The 26,244-nt window shown below is 37.6% G+C and overlaps 1 protein-coding gene across 3 annotated transcripts in view; it reads right to left on the minus strand.

The window, feature by feature from the left end:
• ATP8A2 (ATPase phospholipid transporting 8A2) overlaps positions 1-26,244 on the minus strand; it is a 591,448-nt gene that overhangs the window by 226,254 nt on the left and 338,950 nt on the right. The window lies entirely within an intron of this gene.

The raw sequence follows: 26,244 nt of genomic DNA on the forward strand, positions 1-26,244 counted from the left end.
AAGGATTTCAGAAGAGGCTTCACAGGGGTAGAAGGTCAACTAAAGCAGAACTGTAATGAGCATAAAAGGAAAAGTCAGCCTTCGCCTAAGAGGGTTTGTTTCCACAGTGATCAAAAAAGTTGCACTGTTTTTTATAAGGCCTCAAGTTGTCTGGAAAGAAGAGTCAATAAAAATCTATGTAGGCTAAGTCACAGAAATATTAATTATAATATGCTTGTTCAGATCATAAGACCAGAGAATACAACAACATGATAACTCATACCTCAGGATTGATTTATTTAATTTCTGAATTGGTAAAGTGATATTTGGTATGGGAAATTGACATGTAAACTTTGAATCAATTACACACACATATACACAAATAGAGCAAAGGAACTCTCTGGGTTTCCCAGAGGTTTGTTGGCAGCATCCACATACAGTTGTACACTAGAATGGAAACTCAAAGTCTTTCCAGTACCCAAAACCTCTCTTATGGCCTCCAACCCATAAAACACCTGTTTCTAACAACTAACAGATAATTTTAATTTTACCAGTTCTGGAAAGAAATGTGTTCGGTTAGACAAGCAAACTGAATGCACACATACTCTGAAAGATTCTTTATTCAGTTACAAAGAAATAAAAATTAGCAAATGAGAAAAACACAATTTAAGGAATGAAAAGATTTCTTTTTAAAAATCATTTTCACAGGGATTTTCAATGATGGGAATTTACTGCCTTCTGGGGCAGTTGCTAACGTTAAAAAAATACTACTTTTTGTTGTTCATAAGCATACTAAAAGTACTAATTCTGTTCTCTATGCTAGCCTAGAATGAGTATAACTCTTCTTTCAAAAATTAGGAAGGCTGAAATATAAAGACAAATACCATAACCTTCCTCCAAAAGCTCAGTTTCTACAGGCTAAACAGTCTCAAATCCTTCAACCAATTTTAATAGGCATGTTTTAGAACTTAAAAATAGCTTTCATAGAGCTGTGTGGAGATTTCTGGACCTACTAAACATAGAGCTTCCATATGATCCAGCAATTCCACTCCTAGGTATTTACCCAAAGGACACAGAAACATCAATTCCAAAGAGCACCTGCACCCCTATGTTTATAGCAGCACTGTTTACAATAGCTAAGCTTTGGAAACAACCCAAATGCCCAAAAGTAGATGACTGGATCAAGAAGATGTGGTACATATATACCATGGAATATTACTCAGCATTCAAAAAAGATAAACACATGCAATTTGCAGCAACATGGATGGCGCTGGAAGGGATCATGCTCAGCGAAATAAGCCAAAAAGAAAAAGAAAAATACCGGATGGTCTCACTCATAGCAGGAATCTAGAAAACTTAAATAAGGGACCAGGAAAATGAATATAAGAAAGTGAAAATCAAAATCAACAAAAAACTATGAACCAGAGACACTTTTTGGGGGGTGGGGGGCGGGAGGGGAAGGATTGGGGTCAAAATGGGGCGTTTGCAATTGTATGGGGGAATATAAAAATAAAATAAAAAAAAAAAAAAAAAAAAAAAGCTAGGAACTGCCATGGAAGGTATATCTTTACTTTGAGAGGTTACCAGTAACTTTTGGGTTCAGACATCTTATTTTCATCAAACCTGGATCAAGAAAAAAAAAAAAAAAAAATAGCTTTCATATATGATCTTTAGACAGCTGAGAGTAGACTAGAAAAGAATCGCCACTTCCCTTGTAGCAGATGACAGATTTACTTTAATTCGTAGCTTGAAGTGAAATTACTGGAAGCTTTACTATTGTTGATCATTTAGCTTCCAGTCAACCAAACATAAGCAATTTGAAAATACAGAGATATGAGCTGTATCTATATTAAGTTTGTGCAACTGCTATTTGGAGTCAAGGGATGATCTTTAAATTCCTCTCTCATTAAATTTCTTTTTTTTTAAACCATATTTCTTTTTTTTTTTTTTTTAAGATTTATTTATTTATACAAGCACTGGGTACAGTCAGAAGCACGGGAGGGTGAGAGAATTCACCAGAGCCAGAGCGGAGAACAGAACAGGCAGACTGATGAAGTACACTGCTGAGGGGAGCAGTGGGCGGCAGGAGAGGTCTGCGCGCCATGTGGGACCCTCGCCTGGCGGCAGGGGATCGAACCAGCGCTGCAGAGGCTGCGGGCAGCTTCGCAACCCAGCGCTCAACTGCTGCACCACCGGGGAGGCCCTCTCATTAAATTTCTTATTGGTAGATATAACTCACACTTCTAAATTGCTATGCAAATGTGATTTCTCATGCCATTTTTGAATCTAATAGAATAAAAATCAAATATGATATAAAGAAAACAACCTAGGATTCAAAGTTAAATAACTATGATCTTGTTCTATGTCACACACTAACTACTTAAGCAAGAAAAATAAAGCTACAGATCCATGTCTTTTCATCAATGATATGGGTGAAATGAGAATCACCCCCCTTATAAGATGATTTTTATCTCCTAATGTGAAACCATTATATTGACTGGAAAGTGTGAACAAATGTTATCTCCTGTCCCACCTACAAATATCTCAATTGTTGTGAAAGAAATACACATATTTAGAATTACATGCCATCTTACCCATGGTTCTCAAACTGTGTCTAGGTGTACAGAGTTGCTATGGTGGGAAATTATAAATTTTCAAGGGAAAAACAGCAATATCTTTCAGGTAATGGTACAAAATACTAGTTGAAGGAAGCTTTTTTGTATCAGATCATGCTACATTCCTTTTCATGATATATCTTTGTGAAGCTGAGTTTTTGTGATTGCATAAATACAACTACCACCTAAAAATCAATGTAGAATTGGAAATGAGGCTGGCAGTATCTACTAACACTACAAGATATGAGAAGTTGTGCAGTCCTCAACACATGCAACCATACCATACCATTGGCAAGTGATTGTGATTATTTGAAGAAAAGAGAAGTTAAATTTTTCTCAATTTATGTGCATTATTGTTTCAAATGTCTGCTAAGTTATTAGGATACAAAATCTTAGATTATTTAACCATGCGTACTTATTAGTTCAAAACTGTCCAACTTTTCTTTTGGCCTAGGAAATCTGTAAAGAAATTACCAAGACATTAGGATACTGTGAACCCAGAGAATCTTGTAGCCGCCACAATAACCATTTCTTTTCATCTTTATATTAGTTGTAGTTCAAACTATAATTATTCACTCACTAAAGTGAAATTTCACCTCATGTGCCATCATTCAATCTCCAAATTTTCTTCTGTATCCTTGAAGATATCATATAAGAACACTGAAAAGACACTTAAACAGCAATGGGCTGACCTAGGAAGTAACTCCATGAGAGTCTCTGAGTCACCCAGGTAATCAAGCAAGTTTGCCTCTTTATCAGCAAACCTGAGGTGCTCTGGAGAGAAAGAGAGCCTGAGGGGAAGCAGGAAGACTGTGAGGCAGAAAGCTCAGCTTCCTACATATCACACTATATGAAGTTGGAAGAATTGTGGTAGTGAAATAGATCCCTAAATAAATACAAAGTTTTCTTTGAGGTTAATGTTGTCATTTTTTGTTAGGTGGTTTAACAATAAGCCAACCAACATGACCCAAGTAGAAAATCAATATTCTCACTACATTTGCCATTCTGGGAATAGGATCTCAAGCAAGCAGAGTCACAATTCTGATGACTTAAAATAAAACCTATAAAAGTCCAACAGCTGCCTTTTGCAAAAATCAAAAATAAAGAGAAAACCTGATTGGGGTTTATAAACCAAGTCATATCCCAATGTTCTCAAAGCATGAAATTCTCATCAAGGCCTTATTTTGCCCTCAGCTGCAATGCCTTGAGAAAATATTTCTAGCACACACTAGGGGTTCAAAACAGATGTCAAACAGCTAATTTCTACAGAACTGATTAGACACCATTACACTTCAGCCATACATATTATTTTAGTTTGCCAGGTAACCACAATGCACAAACCAGCTCTTTTTTAATCTTAATTTGTGACCAGGAATCACATGTCACACATAATAAGTATTCCCAGCATATAATACATTCAACCTGTAAAGTAAAAATCCCAGACCATATCTGAGCCAAGTTAGATGCTTAGGACACTTCCATAATCTATCTTGGCACTTTATGAATAAAAATATAAAATCAAAGATCTTTAATCTACTAGTGAGGTAATTTACCTTCCTTTTTTTTCTTGGTTAACACAATAGCTTATCAAATTAAAAAACAGGCTTGCCTTTTTAGACTTAAAAAAGTTTCCTAGATTAACTCATTTTTGGATATGAGTTCCTGAAATTTAAAAACTAAATTTCTACAGATATTTAAAATATAATGCTTAATTAAAACTTTGACAACTGCTTTTATAGAATTAATGATCATGCATTAATCTGTGTCTCAAAGTAAGCTTCTAAATTCTGATCTTGCAATTTCATATGAGTAAACTAAAACAAATGCCTTCCCTTTTCGGAGCTCAGTCGCCTCATTTGTCAAAGTGAGGCTGAACCTCAATTACTTATTTGTAAACTGAGCTCAGTTGAGCCAAGGGAGTTAAAGAATTCCACACAGGGACACTCAAGAGAACTTCAAGGAGGGCCACTAACACTTATTAGTTAACCAGATTCACTATTTTACTAATTAGATTTACAAACTTCTTTACACCACAGAGACAGTCCTTATGACTAAAAAGAAAGTTCAAAGATCACTAGCCGGCATTTCTGAGTTTCAAATTTTGAGTGAGTATCAGAATGGCCTAGAGAATTTTTGAAAATAAAGATTCTGATTCAGAAAGCTTGGGGTTGGGCCCAAGAACGTGCATTTTTAACAAGCATCCAATTGATGCTGGTGATGCTCATCTGTGGCTCACACTGGCCAGGACAAGATCAAAGCTCTCTCTTATTCAAATATTTTAATTAGTTAAGCTTACATTTTCATAGCACAAGATAAACATAACAATTAATTAACAAAACATTGAGTCAAGCTTTGCACATGTAGGCTCTTCTTTGCTTTTAAATCAAGTAATAAGTAAAAACCTGGGTTGGAATTTCACTTAAAATAGTTTTCACACATAAGAAAGTGAGGGGAAAAATGCTCACTAAAATTAGGTATTCAGGACTTCACAATATTTTTTATGATGTAGAAACCAAAACATATAATGTTATTTCCATTTTCCACTAACTTAAGATAACATCCTTCTTAAAGATTTTCTTTTATTAAAAAAATGAAATACAATATTATTCCTTATTTCTTACAGCATTCACTGATCCTAAATGTTTCAAAACTTGCAGCACTTGAAAAATGTCATATAAGCCCAGGGCCAGACAGTTTTATAAGTGAATTCTAGCAAACCTTTAAAGACGAGTTAAAAGCTATCCTTCTCAAACTCTTCCAAATATCTGAGGAAAAGGGGATCTTTCCAAACATTTTTTAAGAGGCCAATGTTACTTTGATACCAAAAGCAGGCAAAGATATCACAAAAAAGAAAGAAAACTACAGATTAATATACCAATACCCATAGTGAACACACATGCAAAAATCCTCAACAAAATCATAGCCAAAAAATTCAACAAAACATTAAAAGGATCATACATCATGACCAAGCAGTATTTATTCTGGGAAGCAAGGATAGCACAAAATCTGAAAACCAATCAATGTACTTCACCACATCAACAAATGAAAGATAAAAAACATATGATCATATCAACAGATGCTGAGAAAACATTTGATTATATTAAACATCATTTATGATAAAAACTCTCAATAAAAGGGGGATATAAGAAACATATGTCAACATAATAGTCATTTATGACAAACCCTTAAATAACATCATACTTAATGGTAAGAAAATGAGCACTATTCCCCCAAGAAAGATTGGGTACACAACAAGGATATCCACTCTCACCACTGCTATTCAATATAGTATTGGGAGTTATAACTAGAACATTAGGCAAGAGAAAGATATAAAAGAAATCCAAATTGGAAAAGATGAAGTAACACTATCAAATCTTGCAGATGTAAGAGAAAGATATAAAAGGAGTCTAAATTGTAAAAAAATAACACTTTTATTTTGCAGATGACATAATAACACACATAAAAAACCTTACAGACTCCATTAAAAACTGTTAGAAACAATAAATCAATGTAGATAAATGGCAGGCTACAAGGTCAATATAGAAAAGTCTGTTGCATTCCTATGTGCAAACAATGAACTGGGAGAGAAATAAGAAAACAATTTAATTTATATAGTAGCATCAAAAATTATTAAGTACCTAGGAAAAAAACAAAGGAGATGGAATATCCATTCAATGAAAACTCTAAGACAATACTAAAAGAAATAGAAGACACAACGAAATGGAAAGATATTCTATGCTTATGAGTTGAAAGAATTAACTTCGTTAAAATGCTCCTCTTAGCAAAACACAACACCTATCAAATATTCAATTGAGTTCCTCAAACAAATACAGCAAAAATTACTGAAATTTATATGGAGCCACAGAAAACATGAGTAGTCAAAGCAATCCTGACCAAAAAAAAAAAGAAGAGGAATGGAGGTATCATGCTCTCAGACTTTAAATTATACCATGAGGCTACAGTAATCAAAACAGCAAGGTACTAGATAAAAATAGACAAACAAACCAATGGAATAGAACTGAAAGCCCAGAAATAAAGCTAATCTATGACATAGGAGCCAGGAGTATACAGTGAAGAAAGAAAATTCTCATCAACAAATGGTGCTGGGAAAATTAGCCACATGTAAGAAATAAAAGTAGATCACTCTTTTACATCATATAAAAATTAACTCAAAATTGGTTAAAGACTTGTAAATATGACTGGAACCTATAAAATATATGGAAGAAAACATAGGCAAGACACTCTTAAACCACTGACTTCAGTGGTTGCTTTGGGTATTCAACTCAAACAGAAAGAAAAACAGAAGCAAAAATAAACAAATGGGACTACATAAAACTAAAAAGCTTCTGCATAGTGAAAGAAACTATCATTAAAACAAAAAGACACCCTACTTGATGGGAGAAAATATTTGCATATCAGACATCTAACATGCAGTTAACAACCAAGACCCTCAAAGAACTCATACAACTCAATAACAAAAACCAAAGGTACAATTAAAAAAATGTTCAACATCACCTATGTGGGATATGTGTGTCTCTTTAACCTTTACAAAAACAAGGCTAGTATCTTTCATTCATTTCTGGTCCTTTCCTCACTATACCTTAAATGCTAACCCAAGGATTGACAGAATGAACATTCAATAAATAATGATTACCTACCAAAATCATGAATCTAAGAGCAAACACATCTCTAACCTTATCAATGTTAACAGGAAAAAACACAGCTCTACTTGAACAAAAATATATTAACTTCTATATAAATAACCAACCTAGAAACATGCTATTGTGGAAGATTTCTACTCACAGATGGAGAGAATAAAAGCAATACTAAAAAGATGACAACTACCATAGAAGATGGTTCAAAACATCCAGCCTTTCCCGTGGTGCAGGGACAGATAATATTTGTAAACTTTTTTTTTTTTTTTTTTTTTTTATTTATAACATCTTTATTCATAATTGCCATGCCTTAGAAGCAACCAATTTGTCCTTCATTAAGTGAATTGAAGAACTGTAATACCTATAGAAAGTGTAAATTATTAGATACTAAAAATAAATGAGCTATTATAAAACCAGGAAAAGAGATTAAAGACATTCAAATGCTTGTTACTAAGTGAAAAAAGGTAATTTGAAAGACTACCTACTGTATGAGTCCAAATATATGACATCTTGAAAAAGTAAGACTGTGGAGTCAATAATAGAATGATTAGCAACTGTCCTGGTTTAAGTGAGAGAAAGGGATGAATGGGTGGGCACATAGTAACTTTCAACACACTCTATATATTTTCTAAATTGTAAAATCTGCCATTTAATTTTATTGGCAACATATATTAGGTGACAGGGCTGAAGTTTAACAGCAGCCTAATGATTGCAATGATGAACAGATCAGTAGATAAGGCCTATATTTCTGCATCAAATTCCACAATTCTTACTATCATAATATATATTATTATATTATATCATAATATAACAAAAGGCTATGTTCTACAAAGGCTTTCTGAGAATTTGGAGTACAACATATTGAATCTGGATATATTTTTTTTTTTTTTTATTTACTTGTTTATTTATTTATTTATTTTTTTTTTAAATATTAAATTTTATTTTTATATTCCCCCATACAATTGCAAACGCCCCATTCTGACCCCAATCCTTCCCCTCCCGCCCCCCACCCCCCAAAAGTGTCTCTGGTTCATAGTTTTTTTGTTGATTTTGATTTTCACTTTCTTATATTCATTTTCCTGGTCCCTTATTTAAGTTTTCTAGATTCCTGCTATGAGTGAGACCATCCGGTATTTTTCTTTTTCTTTTTGGCTTATTTCGCTGAGCATGATCCCTTCCAGCGCCATCCATGTTGCTGCAAATTGCATGTGTTTATCTTTTTTGAATGCTGAGTAATATTCCATGGTATATATGTACCACATCTTCTTGATCCAGTCATCTATTTTTGGGCATTTGGGTTGTTTCCAAAGCTTAGCTATTGTAAACAGTGCTGCTATAAACATAGGAGTGCAGGTGCTCTTTGGAATTGATGTTTCTGTGTCCTTTGGGTAAATACCTAGGAGTGGAATTGCTGGATCATATGGAAGCTCTATGTTTAGTAGGTCCAGAAATCTCCACACAGCTCTCCATAGTGGTTGGACCAGTTTGCACTCCCACCAACAGTGCACAAGAGTTCCTTTTTCTCCACACCCTCGCCAACATTTGTTGTTGCTAGTTTTTTTAATATGTGCCATTCTCACTGGTGTGAGATGGTATCTCATGGTAGTTTTGATTTGCATTTCCCTGATTACAAGTGATGTTGAACATTTTTTCATATGTCTGTTGGCCATTTTCATTTCCTCTTCAGAGAAGTTTCTTTTTAGCTCTTCTGCCCATTTTTTGACTGGATTATTTTCTTTGTTGTTGCTGAGTCTCATCAGCTCTTTGCAGATTTTTGTGATCAGTCCTTTATCATTAGTGTTGGGTGCAAAAATGTTCTCCCAGTTGGTGGGTTTCTCTTTGTTTTTGTTATTGTCTCTTTTGCTGTGCAGAAGCTCTTTAATTTGATGTAGTCCCAGCTGTTTATCTTTCTCTTCACTATCACTGCTTTTGGTGATGTGTCTGTAAAGATGTCTTTGATGTGCAAATCCCGTAGTGTTTCGCCTATATTTCCTTCTATGTATTTTATGGTTTCAGGTCTTATGTCTAGTTCTTTAATCCATTTTGAGTTGATTTTTGTGTATGGTGTGAGGTAGTGGTCAAGCTTCATTCTTTTGCATGTAGCGACCCAGTTTTCCCAGCACCATTTATTGAACAAACTTTCTTTGCTCCAATGCATAGTCTTTGCTCCTTTGTCAAAGATTAGTTGACCATAAATCTGTGGGTTTATTTCTGGATTTTCTATTCGATTCCATTGGTCTGTATGTCTGTTCTTGTTCCAATACCATGCAGTTTTGATGATTATGGCTTTGTAGTATAGTTTGAAGTCTGGAAGTGTGATGCCTCCATTTCCTTCTTTTTTTTTCAGGAGAGCTTTGGCTATTCGGGGTTTTTGGTGATTCCATATGAATTTCATCAATAATTGTTCTATTTCTTTGAAGAATGCCATTGAGATTTTGATTGGAATAGCATTGAATCTGTATATTGCTTTTGGTAGGATGGCCATTTTAATAATGTTTATTCTTCCAATCCATGAGCAGGGGATGTCTTTCCATTTCTTTGTGTCTTCTTCTATTTCTTTTAACAGTGTTTTATAGTTTTCTTTGTATAGGTCCTTTACCTCTTTTGTTAGATTTATTCCCAAATATTTGATTTTTTTTGTTTCGATAATAAAAGGGGTGGTTTTTTTGATTTCTTCTTCTTCAGATTTATTGTTTGTGTATAGGAAGGCTACTGACTTTTGCGTGTTGATTTTGTATCCTGCCACTTTACTGAATTGATTGATGAGTTGAATTAGTTTTTCTGTGGAGATTTTGGGGTTCTCTATGTATATTATCATATCATCCGCAAATAGTGATAGTTTGACTTCTTCTTTTCCTATTTGGATTCCTTGGATGTCTTTCTCTTGTCTTATTGCTCTGGCTAGGACTTCCAGTATTATATTGAAAAGCAGTGGTGAGAGTGGACATCCTTGTCTTGTTCCAGATCTTAATGGAATTGCTTTCAGCTTTTCACCATTGAGAATGATACTGGCTGTTGGCTTGTCATAGATGGCCTTTATGATGTTGAGGTATGTTCCTTGTATCCCAAGAATTTCAAGGGCTTTTATCATGAATGGGTGTTGCACTTTGTCGAAAGCTTTCTCAGCATCTATTGATATTATCATATGGTTTTTATATTTCTTTTTGTTGATGTGTTGGATAACGTTGATTGATTTTCGGATGTTAAACCATCCTTGTGCCCCTGGAATGAATCCAACTTGGTCGTGGTGAATTATCTTATGGATACATTGTTGGATTCTGATAGCTAAAATTTTATTGAGGATTTTTGCATCAGTGTTCATTAGGGAGATTGGCCTATAGTTTTCCTTTTTTGTGTTGTCCTTATTCGGTTTTGGTATTAGTGTAATATTGGCTTCATAGAACGTGTTTGGTATTGTCCCTTCCTTCTCAATTTTTGGAAGAGTTTGTGAAGGATAGGCACTAATTCGTCTCTGAATGTTTGGTAGAATTCATTTGTAAATCCATCAGGTCCTGGGCTTTTGTTTTTGGGGAGGTTTTTGATTACCATTTCAATTTCACTAATTGTAATTGGTCTGTTTAGGTGTTCTATTTCTTCTTTATCTAGCTTTGGGTGATTGTAGAGTTGTAGGAATTTGTCCATCTCCTCTAGATTGTTGAACTTGTTTCCATATAACTGTTCATAGTAGTTACTGATTATTCTTTTGATTTCTGCTGTGTCCGTTGTGATTTCTCCTCTTTCATTTATGATTCTGTGTATTTGTGCTTTCTCCCTTTTTCCTTTGTGAGCCTGGCTAGGGGTTTGTCTATTTTATTTATTTTTTCAAAGAACCAGCTCTTGGTTTCATTGATCTTTTGGATTGTTTTTTTAGTTTCAATTTCATTTATTTCTGCTTTGGTTTTTATTATTTCTTTTCTTCTACTGGTTCTGGGGTTTTTTTGTTGTTCTTTTTCTAGATCTTTGAGCTTCGAGATTAGGTCGTTTCTTTGAGTTCTTTCTTGTTTTTTGATGTGAGCTTCTATTGCTATATATTTTCCTCTTATTACTGCTTTTGCTGCATCCCATACATTTAGGATATTGGTGTCCTCCTTGTCATTCAATTCAAAGAATTTTTTAATTTCTTCTTTGATCTCCTCGTTAGTCCAGTGGTCTTCCAGTAGTGTGGCTTTTAATCTCCATGAGGTAGGATAGTTCCTTGCCTTCTTTTTATGATTTATTTCTAGTTTGATGCCTTCGTGGTCAGAAAAGATGGTTGGTATGATTTCAATCTTGGTGTATCTGTTGATGTTTGTCTTGTGCCCCAGTATGTGATCGATCCTGGAGAATGATCCGTGTGCGCTTGAGAAAAATGTGTACTCCGTTTTTTTTGGGTTTAGTGTTCTATAGATGTCTGTTAAGCCCAAATGCTCTAGGTCCTTATTTAGAGCTTTAGTTTCTTTACTTATTTTTTGTCTTGTTGATCTATCCATTGTTGATAGTGGTGTGTTGAAGTCTCCCACTACATATGTGTTTTCTCTGATGTCTGTTTTCAGAGAGGACAACAGTTGTCTGATATATTTTGGTGCTCTTTCGTTTGGTGAGTATATGTTAATGAGTGTTATTTCTTCTTGAAGTATTGTCCCCTTAATCATAATGTAGTGACCATTGGGGTCTCTTTTTATTTTTTTGAGTTTGAAGTCTGTTTTATCTGATATAAGTATAGCTGTTCCTGCTTTCTTTTTTGGCCCATTTGCTTGTAGGATTGTTTTCCATCCTTTGACTTTGAGCCTATTTTTATCTTTTGTAGCTAAATGTGTTTCCTGGAGACAGCAAAAGGTTGGGTTTTGTTTCTTAATCCAGGCTGCAACTCTGTGTCTTTTTATTGAAGAGTTTAGTCCATTTACATTTAGAGTTAATATTGATATGTTAGCATCTGTATTTGCCATTATGTTTGTCTTTCCTTTGATTTTATTTATTTATTCTTTTAATAACTTTTTTTTTTTTCGGTCTTCTTTCGTTGTTATTCGTCCCTCTGAGGTTCTGGCTTTAGGATTCCTTGTAGTATTTTTTGGAGTGGGGGTTTAGTCGCAATGAAATTCCGGAGTTTCTCTTTGTCTGGGAAGGTCCATATTCTTTCTTCATGGAGGAAAGAGAGCTTTGCGGGATAGAGTATTCTTGGTTGGCATCTGTTTTCTTGGAGTCTGTTGACTATGTCCCTCCACTCTCTCCTTGCCCGTAGTGTTTCTTCAGAGAAGTCTGATGTCAGCCTGATTGGTTTTCCTTTGAATGTTATCTGTTTCTTCCCTCTTGTCAGCTTCATTATTTTTTCCTTGTCCTGGATTCTTGGGAGCTTTACTATTATGTGTCTTGCTGTGTTTTTCCTTTCGTCGTGGAAGTTTGGTGTTCTTCTTGCTTCTTGTATATCAATTTTCAGCTCCTTCTTCTCATTTGGGAAGTTCTCTTCAATTATATCCATGAATATTTTCTCTGTTCCTACATCTCTCTCCTCTCCTTCTGGAATTCCTATAACTCTTATATTTCCTTTCCTCATGGAGTCAGATAGTTCCCGAAGTCTTTCTTCATTCTTTTTCCTTCGTACTTCTCTTTCCTTTTCTGTTTTGGTTCTTTTTATTTCTGTGTCTTCAAGATTACTTATTCGTTCTTCCATTTCATCTATTCTGCTTTCATTGCTTTTCCCAGAGTTCTTTAGTTCCTCCATTAATTCTTTGATCTCCTGCATTTCTCTTACTTCCCTCTTTAGGGACTCAATTTCCTTCTTCTGATCTATCACTTTTTTAATCATGGCAATTTTAAATTCTCTTTCTGGAAGGCTCAGAAGTTCTTCCAAGTTGCTGTCGTTGCAATCTGGGGAGTGGTTTTCTTTTTGTGGTGTGCTTCTTTCCTGAGGAGTTGTTAGGTTGCGTGTGGTTCTTCTACTCCCTACTGTCTGTTTTCTAATTTGTCGTATGCGTTGGGACACTGTGTTGCTCGGACTGACTGACATCTTGGGTGAACTTCTCCGCTCCCCTCTGGCTCTTCCAGGAGCCATCTCTGTCTTCTGGGGGAGCTTTCTGCTGGTTTTAGGCAGTTTTTACTGAAGAAATGTCCCTGTTCTCAAATGGCGAAGCAGGATGCAGTCCCTGCGCCTCCGGTTTCAGGCACACTCTTCTGCGCACCCGGTCTGCCCCGGACGTGGGTGCCTGCTCCCTCTGTGGGCTCAGACTGCTGGTCGGAAGGGGCCTGGCGTGGAATAACTTCCCGGCTGGCCACTGGGTCCTCCAGAAACCTTCTGCCCTTTTCAAGCAGACTTAAGAAATGTCCTGTTTTATAGGGTGTTAGTGACTTTTTTTTTCTGGTCGCTAGGTGGCGCCAGAGATCTCTCCTATTGTCCTTGGGGGGCTGTTTTTCGCCTCCCCCCACCCCGTGGGACAGAGAACAGAGCGGGAATGGTAGGGTACACCTCAACAGCTTTGGGGTGCTGTGTCTGCCTTGTGCCCCACCGTCGTGGAGAAACCACGCCCCGAATTTTCGTGCCCGGGGTCTCAGTTCAAAGCCCTCAGGTCCAGGACGCGGGCTGTAGCCCAGTTCAGTGGCGCGGGAATGGCGCCTTTTGCACCCGGCTCCTGTGCCTGGGCGCCTGGTTCCTGCTTACTCAGGGAGGGACCTTCACCTCAGTGAGGACCTCCGTGCGTCTCCCCGCAAGCCTTCGTCGTCTCCCCGCCAGCCTAGGTCACAGGCGCGGGGACCTGGGCAGCACTTGCTTTTCAAGCGCGCCAGGCGCGCCGCGTTTCCCGCGCAGGCTTACCGGCAGCCCGGGCTGTGTGCGTGTCTCCCGGGGTCTTTGTTCTTCTCTAATGGCGCCCGGAGCCGTTCGCTCACCGCCGGGGCGGATCCTGCAGGGTTCGCCTCAGCTCCCGTTCACGGGGTGTGGTGGCTGCAATAGTTCCTTTCCGCTCACAGTCCCGCTTGCTGCGTCGTTTGTTCTTGTCGGTTGTTTTGGTTTGTTGTTTCCTCCTCTCTGCTGGTCGGAGAGTGCCGCCTCTGTGGGCGGGGGAGGGGAGCAGGGTTCTGCGCTTCCCTCCCTTCTAGTCCTCTTTTATGGCCACTTTCTTCTTCGGGCAGTTCGCTGGCGTCACCCGTTTATCTTCCGTGTCCCAGTTCTCACTGGGACCTGCCGCTTTTCCTCCCTATTCACTTTTTTAATGGGAGATCTTACTCGCAGCGTCTCCTCGCCGCCATGTTGCTCCGCCCCCAATATATTTGTAAACTTTTTGACCAAATATGCCATTGGTTTTACTCTGTTTTCTACTAATAACCTTAAAAAATGTTATAGGCTTATTATAGAATTTTTTTCATGAGAGTGCTAAATGACATTGGTAATAATCATTGCTTTCACATAGGGTTCTTCTGAGAAAGGCTAACACCTAAGCACAGTCTATTTCCCCCTGCTTCTTTCAATCTTAATGCTTTGACTATTATAAGCCAACAGTTAGCCCCACATATCATCTTGCATAAGCACTTTGAGGGCTTTATAGACACAGGCTTACCAAGTCTTTAAAAATGTTCTCAGGGATGTCAGGTGATGCAAATCATCCAAATCCTTTATATTTAAGCAACTTCCCGTGCAATGGCTCTCTGAACAATGATATAAGTCTAAAATAACATTCTACCACAATCTCGAATACCTTGGTACCGTTGTCCTATTAATAACTATTCAACACAAGGCCTCATAGAGTAAGTTTTTAACTTGTTGACTGAATAAAATAATGAATTTACATCTCTTTAATGGTGATAAGTTTGTGTGAAATAATTATGAATCTTGATATGATTCAGCCACCATTGTGGCTGAACAAGGCCAACGAGCCACAGGATTTGTTGAACAACCAACCCAAGAGCCTGGGTGTACTGATGGCATTACTGAATTTGGTAGAGCTGAAGCACAAATATTATAATACCATTTCCTGTATCTTGCAGTCACCAGCAATGTGTTGTGCCCCTTCAGCTACACTGAAGGTTGGATGTGTGCACTTGGCACAGCACAATTCTGACTGTGCCAGGTAAGATGAGAAGCAGCGTTGGACTGCCATTTTGCTTTATGTCATGATAGTACCATTCAATGATTATTTTGGGAATCTAGGTATATATTAAAGTCAAATTGCATAAAGTCTAACATTTCCACAGCATCCTATAAGTAAGAAGATTATTACAAATTATCAGTATTCATTTTCCAAAAATACTGAGGTTAAATGTCTCCACACTTCAAAATAGACCCTTTAAGTATAACTCAACTCCAAGTAGAGCTCTCTTTCATACGCTACTTTTAAAAGGGCAAGAGGTGGCGTGGGGGGCAAGAGAGAACATGAGAGTTTTAAAAAATACTATTTATAAAAGTTTGCCATTATAACAATATAGTAACATTTACTACCAATAAGGTCTTTGTTGTTTAAAGATTCATTTAACTCATTGTCAATATGTAATAAAGAGTTTGAAGTGGTGTACCAATTCAGTGATACATAAACACACCACACTGCACAAAATATAATCTTGATTCTGCTACCTTTTATTTTATTACACCTTGAAAAACAATCTTGCTAGTAGATTGATCAAAATATACTGCACTTTCATTTTAGATGGGTTAGCTAGAGTTTAAATATGAAGAATGCTACAACTGTTTTCCAGGCAGCTGAAGTCACCCCCTTATATGAAAGCAAAATCTTGATCCCAAATTTTAAAAATTCTTCAACAAAGATTTAGAGGGAAGGAACCCTAATAACTGATTTGGGGAAGAGCCAACATATTAATTTCTGACCTTAATTACAACATCACTGGGGGCAGCCTTCACTATCCTGTGGGCACTTTCTTCTCCTCAATAGGAGTTGCTGGGAAACTTGATACGCTTTATTAACTGAACAAAAACCTTATAACCCGATCCTGCACCATGGCCATAAACGCTGTGTGCAGCTGAGGCTTTCAGAGTGGCTCTCAGAAAAAGGGAGGACACCCTGGCTGCCCAAGATCGCTTTACTCTGCACCTAAGAAAGGGCTTGCTTTGAAATAAGTATACCCTGCTTGGGGGCTTGAAATTTATGCATCCATACTTGTGTCCATGACAAGTTTATCACATGTCCAGGAAACAAAACAATTAAAGTGGCGCTTAGCTGGAAGCCTAGCTTCTGAAATCCTAACATCTCCACAAAATGAGGTAGAATATATTAAGGTCTGGGCAACCACATTTTATGTAAAAATTTAATAGGTCGTATGTGGTGAATTATATAGTTTTATTCACTGAAATCAACTGGTTACAGCTTGTTTCTTCCTATGTTAACTGTAAAGAATGGAGCAGTCTAGGAAGGCTGGGATTTAAATAAAAGATATTAAATCCTTCTGTTCCCAGGCTGAAACACGGATTAGAATAACACATTTAAATATCTTAATGTTTTTAGCACAAAAAGAATTAATTCGATACTCTGCTTCCTTGAAATGCTTTATTAAGGCCCCCAAGAACCTCTCAGGAGTGTCTGCCTTCCTCGAAGTTAACATACATTTATTGTTTTCCACTGCAAATTTCACTAGTATTTCAAAATAGCATGCTTGGCCTCTGCTGTAGGGAAGGTGGGAATAGGAAACAGACCCTAGAGGAAAGCTGAGAAGTGTTGGAGTTTAGACATTTCAGAACAAGCTTATGGCTCCTTCAGGACCAGGCATCATGAGCTCATGCACCAATGAAAATTAATGACGATCAAGATGCTTAATAGAATGATTTTAATTAGGTCTCATTATCAATCCAATAAAGAAGCCAAACTGTAACTGTTTACATTCTGGAAATAGTGGGGCAGCATGTCCACCTCTGACCTTCACCCCTGTCTTAATCCAAACCACCAAGAGCTCTAAGAGTTACAGAGATGACAGTGACCAGCACCACATATACCTATACTAGGGGAGTTAATTCATAAATTAATGCATCTCCTTCCTTTGCTTTATATTTCTTTCTTTTCTTTTCTTTTTTTTTTTTTTTGAGAGTACAATTTTCTGATGGGGAATGGAGACAAGGTAAACAAAGCTCTTCCAAGTTGCAGACATCCCTTCTCAAATAAGCTACTAATTCTTGCTCTGAATAGCAGGAAATAATAATGCTTTTCTTTTTCACCACCATATATGTTAAATGCTTAGACAAAGAATCACAGTTGTTCAAACCTATAGAACCTACATCACCAGGAGTGAACCCTAATTGTGTGATGATGATGTGTCAGTATAGATTCATGGATTGTAATGTATCATTCTGGTGGGGAATGCTGTCACTGAGGAATCTCTGTAAATATGGAGTTGAAGGTTATTGGAAAATTCTGTACATTCTCCTCAATTTTGCTATGAAACTCTAATTATTCCTATATATACATATTTTTGGACTAATAAAGAGTGAGCAACAGTCTACCATTCTCAAAACATGAAAATGATTCCTACAGTTCTATACATGTGCTACTGTTCTTGAGAGTGACAGAGAAAGATCAACAGACATCAGCAGCTGTGGTAGGAGGTCTTGGTGGTGGTGTTATGAGTAAGAGTATAGTGATCAACCACATGAGGGTCTGTGTAAAGAGACAAGAGTCCCAAGACATTGTACACCTACAGAATAAATTATTACAACCAATTACAGTATTAGTCAATCTACAACAAAGCAAAATTTGCATTTTGCTCTTCCAATTGACTAAGACCATAATAATAGTCTGGATAAAGTCTGCTCTAAACTGTAATTGGCTTTATCCCTCTGTTTCCAAGATTAGGCTATTAGCTACTTGGTGTTACGGATATGTTTTCTTATCTTTAATTCTTACAGCACCAAATACAATAGGTAACCAACAAATGTTTGTTAAATTATCTTGTTTTCATGAATTTTTAGACTTCAGACTTAGCTCTTTCTTTTCCTCCTTAATTATAATTGTTTCCATTTCATGGTCAAAGACACACTTATCACACCTAATGAAAAGTGATTATCCTGCAGTTTTTAATCCAAGAAAGTGAAAGATTAGATATTGGATCATTACAATGCCTCATCAAAGAAGCATAAATCTCAACCTTTGAGTCTACCTGTTAGCCCTACTTTGCAGAGTAAATTTAGAGTAAACACATGGACAGCCATATTCATCAGGTTCCTGCCTTTTGTAAATAACAGCTACCATGTAAAAATCAAATTGGCATATATTGGATTTGCTAGGGTTAGTACTGCTAACATCTGTCACATTTACCTTGGCTGACAGCTGCAGCAGACAAGTGAGTGAGATCATGCAGGCTTCAAGGGCATAGAGCCTAACAGTGGGCTAAGAGAGGAGATCCAGACCAGAGATAGATAGATACCCAACAGTTGGGATTAGGGTTAGACTCAAAAGGGAGTTTACAATGGAGTTTCTAGCCAAGAAACCTGAACAGAGTTTAGGAGATGTTTAGGACCATATGCACTGGGGGCTGCCAACTTTATGCATTAGACTTTATCTTTTCATCTCATGAAAGTCTTGAAATATAACAGAGAAGGTGAGACATGCTTATACTTTACCTCACAGCTAAAAATGGGAATCTTCAACCAAACTGTGTCTCAACTAAAGGAATGTGATAGGGAAGAGACTAAAGCAAGACAAACTCATAGCTTCTTTCATCTCCATACACAAACACACACACACTCAAATCCTCAGTATCTCATTATATTAAATTGCTGTATACTAAAAACAGAATCTAAAGCAGTGACACATCTTTACTGCTGTGACTTTTTTTTCAAGCAATGTATAAAAATGACACTCATCCACATAGATTAGGGTAACCTGGTTTTCAAGACAAAGTGACAAGCACATACTGGGACTTCATTTGGGCTCCAGTATAAAGGTGATGAAAGCATGCACTGTGACCAATGAAACCATGTGATTTTTTTTTTTAAAGATTTATTTATTTATTTATTTATACAAGCACTGGGTATGTAGTCAGAAGCGCGGAAGGGTGAGAGAATTCACCAGAGCCAGAGCAGGGAGCAGAGCAGGCAGAAGGACCGAAATGCACTGCTGAGGGGAGCAGCGGGCGGCAGGAGAGGTCTGCACGCCATGTGGGACCCTCCTCCGGTGGCCGGGGAGCAGCTGGGGATCGAACTGGCACTGCAGAGGCTGCGGGCAGCTTCACAACCCAGCGCTCAACCGCTGCGCCACCAGGGAAGCCCACCATGTGACTTTTTTCTTTTTGTATGGCCAACACCCAGAGTTGTACAAGATCCAGACATGATACTGTGACCTGTATAAAACCTATATGTGAACTTCTCTGCTTCATGGATTGATCAGGGTCACCACTGTGTATGTCACACACATAGACTTTTCAACAGGGGGCTTCTAGGCTGCGGGCTTCCCAGAGACTAGTATCATGCCCACCGCTCTCTCTCTCATCCATGCACCATCTCTGGACTATGCTCACAAGCAAGGGATACTAGCTAGAGATCCTGTCTAGACCGAAAGTAGGGGAAAGAACAGATTCCATGTCAAATACATAGAATATTCTGCAGAGTACTTCAAGACCACAGGCTTCCCAGAGAGACTGGGGGAGAAAGGACATGCCCACCATTCATTGCCCCCTGTCTGTGCACAACCTCTGATCTGTGCTCATAAAGAAACTTCAATCAAGGACACCTGTGGTAGCCCAGTACAGAGAGAAAATTAAGCATTGTCAGGCATATGGGATGCACAGACTTTTTGGTAGGGAGCTTTCAGACCTCAGGCTTCAGAGAAACTGAGGGAAGGCCCATCCCTTCTTCCTCCAGGATCTCTGCATCTGCATCCAGGGTATGTATTCAAAACTGCAGGTAACAACATGGAACAGAGCCTGCAAACAAAAGGCTTCCAGGTTGCTGATAACCAGGGTGGGAAGTCAGTCTTCACCTAAAGCTTACAATTTATTACTGTTGGAGAGGACAGAATTTTAGAGAAGATCTAATACAGCAAAATGGGCAGAACAAAAAACCCTCACAAAACAAGGCAATTTGAAACCTCAAGGGAATATGTTACCACAAAGAGAAAACAACTCTTCAGAATCCAACCACAAAGACATAGATCTCATCTTCCTATCAGACAAAGAATTCAACAATAATGGAAGAAAATGCAGAAAAAGGGCCTCCCCGGTGGCGCAGTGGTTGAGCACTGGGATGCAAAGCTGCCCACAGCTTCTGTGGCACCAGTTCGATCCCCGGCTGCTCCCAGGCCACTGGAGGAGGGTCCCGTATGGCGCACAGACCTCTCTTGCCGCCCACTGCTCCCCTCAGCAGTGTACTTCGGTCCTTCTGCCTGCTCTGCTCCCTGCTCTGGCTCTGTTGAATTCTCTCAACCTCCCGCACTTCTGACTGTACCCAGTGCTTGTATAAATAAATAAATAAATCTTAAAAAAAAAAAAAGAAAATGCAGAAAAAGTAAATGGCTGAGAAATGCAATTAATGAACTGAAATTCAAAATTGAAGATTTAAACAAGAAAATATGGGAGTTGCAGGATATAAAAAGATCAGCAAGGGAGTTAAAAAATTCTTCAGCTGAAACATTAATTCAAAAGGGCACCTGCACCCCCCTATGTTTATAGCAGCCCTATTTAAAATAGCTAAGCTATGGCAACAACCCAAATGCCCCAAAATAGATGAATGGATCTAGCAGATGTGGTACATATACACAATGGAATATTACTCAGCAATCAAAAAGACAAATTCATGCAATTTGTAGCAACATGGATGGAGCTGGAAGGGATCATGCTCAGTGAAATAAGCCAAAAAGAAAAATAAAAATACCAGATGGTCTCACTCATAGCAGGAATTTAGAAAATCTAAATAAGGGACCAGGAAAAAGACTAATTACAACAAAGTAAAAATCAAAATCAACAAGCAACTACAAACCAGAGACACACTACATGGGGGGGAGGAGGGGAGAGGATGAAAACAAGTGGGGGTCTGGGCCTCCCTGGTGATGCAGGTGGTTGAGCGCAGTGCTGTGAAGCTAGCTGCAGCCTCTGCAGTGCCGGTTCTATCCCTGTCAGCCTCAGAGCAACCCACATGGCAAGCAGACCTCTCCTGTCTCGCCCACTGCTCCCCTCAGCGGTGTATTTCATCAGCCTGCCTGGTCTGTTCCCCACTCTGTCTCTGTCTCCTGCGCACCTGGCCTGTACCCCAGCTCCTGTATAAATAAAATAAAATCTTTAAAAAAAGCAAACAGACAAGGGGGGGTGGGAATTGTATGGAGACTATAACCAAGATGAAATTGCATACATTGTGCAAAAATAAAAAATGATGTAAAAATATTTATAAAATTTAAAAAAATAAAAAAAAATTTAAAAAAGAATTTTAAAAAAGAATTTTAAAAAAGATTTATTTATTTAAAAAAATCTGCAGCTATCTATAAAAGCAGACTAGAGCAAACAGAGGTCCAATTAGTCACCTTGAAGATCATAACACAAAGGATGTAGGTAGAAGAAAAAAGAGAAATATAATGAAAGAAAAATTGAAGAAACATTCTGAGACCTAGCCAACTCCATTTTAGTAAAGGCAACTTAAAGAGCTCAAATAAGCAACCTTAATCTCACTTTAAAATATTAAAACAAATAAAACCAAAAGACAGAAGGAACAATAACAGAACAGAAAAAATGAGCTAGAAATCAAAAAGGCAATCCAAAAGTTCTATGAAACCAAAAGCTGATTCTGAGACATAATCAACAAAACAGATAAATATCTAGTTAGACCAAAAAAAGGGAGAAAATCTAATATATGGAATCAGAAACAATGGAGAAATTATAACAGACATTACGGAAATACAGAAGATCATTAGAGGTTATTATGAGCACTTATACGCCAAAAAATGAATAACCTAGAGGAAATGAAAAAATTCTTAATAATTTATAGCCCTCCAAAACTGAACCAGGAAGAAACAGAAAACTTGAACAGACTGATCACAAGCAAGGAATTGGAACAATAATCAAACGTCTAACAAAGAACAAAACTCCAGGCCCAGATGATACTTCACTAGTGAGTTCTTCCTGACTGTCAAGGATGAACTAACTTAAACTATACCAAAAAAAATACAGAAAGACAGAAAGCTTCCAAACACATTTTATGAAGTCAACATCATTCTGATACTAAAACCTGGCAAAGATATCACCAAAAAAGAACATTATAGGCCAATTTCTCTAATGAACATAGATGCAAAAATTCTCAACAAAATCTTAGCAAACTGAAGTCAACAATACATCCCAAGGATCACACATATTGACCAAGTGGGACTTACTCCAGGAACACCGGGATGGTTCAACATCTGAAAATCAATAATAATAAAGGTTATATACAACAAAACGACAGACAACATCATCCTTGATGATGGAAAACAATGCTTTTCCTCTAAATTCTGGTACAAGACAAGGATATCAATTGTCTGGTACAAGACAAGGATATCAATTGTTGCTACTATTCAACATATCATTAGAAATCCTACCTAGAGCAATCAAGCAAGAAAAAGATACAAAAGAAATTCATATTAGGAAAAAAAGTAAAACTTTCATTATTTGCATATGACATGATAATATATGTGGAAGACCCTAAAGATGCCACTAAAAAGTACTTGAAATAATAAATCAACCCATTAAAGTGGTAGGGTACAAAATCAATAGGCAAAAATCAGTCGTGTTTCCATATGCAAACAAGTTAGAAAAGAAAGAAATCCAGAAAACAATCCCATTTGCAATGCAAACAAAGGAGATGAAGAACTTACACAATGAAAACTACAAGACATTGCTAAAAGAAATAGGAGACATAAAACAATGGAAAGACATTCCCTGCCAGTGGACTGGCAACACAAAGATTCAGTGCAATTCTTACAAAAACTTCAGTGGCGGGCCTCCCCAGTGGTGCAGCAATTGAGCTCTGGACTGCAGAGCTGCCCGCAGCCTCTGAGGCACTGGTTCGATCCCCAGCAACTGGGCGAGGGTCCCACAAGGTGCACAGACCTCTCCTGCTGCGCCCACTGCTCCCCTCAGCAGTGTACTTTGGTCCTCCTGCCTTTTCTGCTTCCCGCTCTGGCTCTGGTGAATTCTCTCACCTTCCTGCACTTCTGACAGTACCCAGTGCTTGTATAAATAAATCAATAAATCTTAATAAATAAATAAATAAATAATCTTGGGGGGGAAAAAAAAAAACTCCAGTGGCATTCTAAACAACAATGAAGCTCATATGGAACCACAAATGACCCCAACTAACCCAAAACAATCCTGACAAAAAAAGAGGAAGAGTGGCAGTATCCTACCCCCAGACTTCAAACTACGCTAAAAAGCTATTGATATAACAATCAAAGAGTATAGTGCTGAAACAAAAACAGACCCAGGCCAATGAAATGGGATTCAAAGTCCAGAAATATGGACAGTTAATTTATGACAAATTGCCAAGTGTATGCATTGGACAAGGAGACTCTCTTCAACAAATGGTGCTAGGAAAAGCGAATCACCATTCCACTCCCTACACAAAAATTAGCTTAAAATGCATTAAAGACATGGTAATAATTCTTGAAACTATAAAATACACTGAAGGTAAAAAAGCAAAACACTCCATAATTTTGGTTTCAGAAACATCTTTGGTGATTTGTCTTCAACAGCAAGAGAAGGAAAAGCAAATATAAGCAAGTGGACCTATTTCAAACTGAAACTCTACATAGTAAATAAAAATAAAAAATAAAACTAAATAAAAAATACACAGAAGAGCTAAATAGCCATTTTTCCAAAGAAGACATGCAGATGGCCAACATGCACATGGAAAAATGCTCATTATCATTTATGGTCAGGGAAATGCAAATTAAAACCACAAAGGCATACCATCTCACACCCATGAGAATGCCCCACATCAAAAAATATCGAAATAACAAGTGCTGATGAGGATGTGGTGAAAAAGAAACCGTCATACACTGTTGGTGGGAATGTAGACTGGTATGGCCCCTATGGAAGTTTCTCAAAATATTGAAAAATAGACCTACCATTTGACCCAGCAATTCCATTCCTAGGTATTTACCCTCAAATATAAAAACACTAGTTCAAAGAGATATATGCACTCCTATGTTCATTGCAGTCCTATTTACAGTTGCAAAGCTATGGAAACAGTCTAAGTGCCCAAGGACGGAGGACTAAATCAGAATAATGTGCATGCATGCATACATACACACATACACACACACACATACACACACACCCCCCACCATACATACTATGGAATACTACTCAGCTATTAAAAAAAGATGAAGTCTCGTCATTTACAACAACATGAATGGAACTGGAGAGGATAATTCTAAGCAAAATAAGTCAGAAAGAGAAAGACAAATACCAGATGGTCTCACTTCCATATGGAATATAGGCATATCTAACAAAGAGTCAATTAAAACCAAACCAATAATAAACTCTTGACACCTAATTTCAAAACTGGGGCAACCAGAAGGGGAGGGTGACAGGGTGGAATTGGAGGAGAAATAGGACCCAAATGGAACATGGTGGGTGGGCACTGGTGGTGGGTATGGTGTGAAAATACACATCTGTAGAAGTTTAAACCCACAATCCTCCCCAAACAGATATAGTTTCAAAATACAAACTGATGTAAACAAATGTTAGGTCGATGAAAAATGAATAAAAAGAACTCCATCTCTGAGATAATTAAATATTACCAAAAATTAAAATTGAATTTGCTCTTTACATTTGATCTGAAAATGTTTAAAAGTTAAGACAACTCTGCCTATGTTTTTTTGACACCAGACAATTCTCCAGGATGCTGTTGTTTACACCAGGCTTTATTTGAACTACAAATAAGTAGAATTCTTCTAAAATTGAAGCTATTAACTTTGTTCAGAAGAAAGGGTTAATTATTGAAAAATAGTTTGTAGTGACATTCAAGAGATTGGCTGTGTTCCACGAAATCATACTGTAAAAATTTTTTAAAAGTAGGGTTTTTTCCATTCAAAATGTTTAAAACTTGATATTTTCATAAGAAGCAAAAAGAAGGCCACTGCTTCCTGGAAAGACAGTGGTCTGTCAGATCTGGGCAGACAGCATGGTAATGAGCTGCTTAGAATGACTTACTCAGGGACATTCTGAGTAGCAGCAAAGCAACAGCCAAGGCCAGTCACTTTAATAAGAAACTGGTATTCTTTGTCAGTTTTCTTTGTGTATTTTGGGACTTTATCAGTACATTATGACATTCAGGTCATTAGTAGAACAAAGAAAATATATTAAACAATCCAGCTATGCAGACTGCAGCAAACTAGTCAACCAATATAAATGCATTAGGCAATTAAGTTAGATTCGTAGAGATAGCCTCTGCTTCTGAGGCCTCCAGTGATAAGGCAGACTATCAATCTTGACAGAGTCAAAGAGTATCTGTAGTGCACCCAGCAATTCTTGGAATGATTCACAGACATGATACAAGGGGAGCAATTTCTCTTCCAGTCTTTGAGTGAATGAAGGGCAGAAAAATATACACAAATGTTGGCTTAATACACTTTAATGGTAATTAGGAAATAGCCATTTTCTATTTCTTCCAGATGCTATGTTAAGTACGGAAACAGACTTCCTTAACTCTAGGGGCCAAGTTTTGACAAGGTGGTGTTTCCCTCTTGCATGCACACCCACTCAGCAGAGCAGGAGGAAAAGCAACCCTTGACACAGTCAGGGAGATGTGTCACTCCAGACCACTGTAGTGTGACTCCTATGGGGTTCCCAGTTTTCATGACAACATGTCTTTAAGAGAGAAACTAGGAAAGAACATAAAACACAAGGCGAGACACCCTCTGCAATGATAATTTTCCCTCAGGAATACCCTCACAAATGCCAGCGCCATATTCATTGTTTCATAGTATAACTCAGCGCTCAATGCCTGGTACATGGTTGTTGTTCAGAAAATATATATGGACTGATCTCTTGCACTAGAATGAGAGTTTCAATCCTCCTGTCTATAAAAAAGTCAAAGAGAGTATTGTATTCAATAAACGAATGGA

The sequence above is a fragment of the Talpa occidentalis genome, unplaced genomic scaffold (assembly GCF_014898055.3).
Source record: "Talpa occidentalis isolate TD23 unplaced genomic scaffold, MPIMG_talOcc4v2.1 talOcc4.5, whole genome shotgun sequence".
NCBI lineage: Eukaryota > Metazoa > Chordata > Mammalia > Eulipotyphla > Talpidae > Talpa > Talpa occidentalis.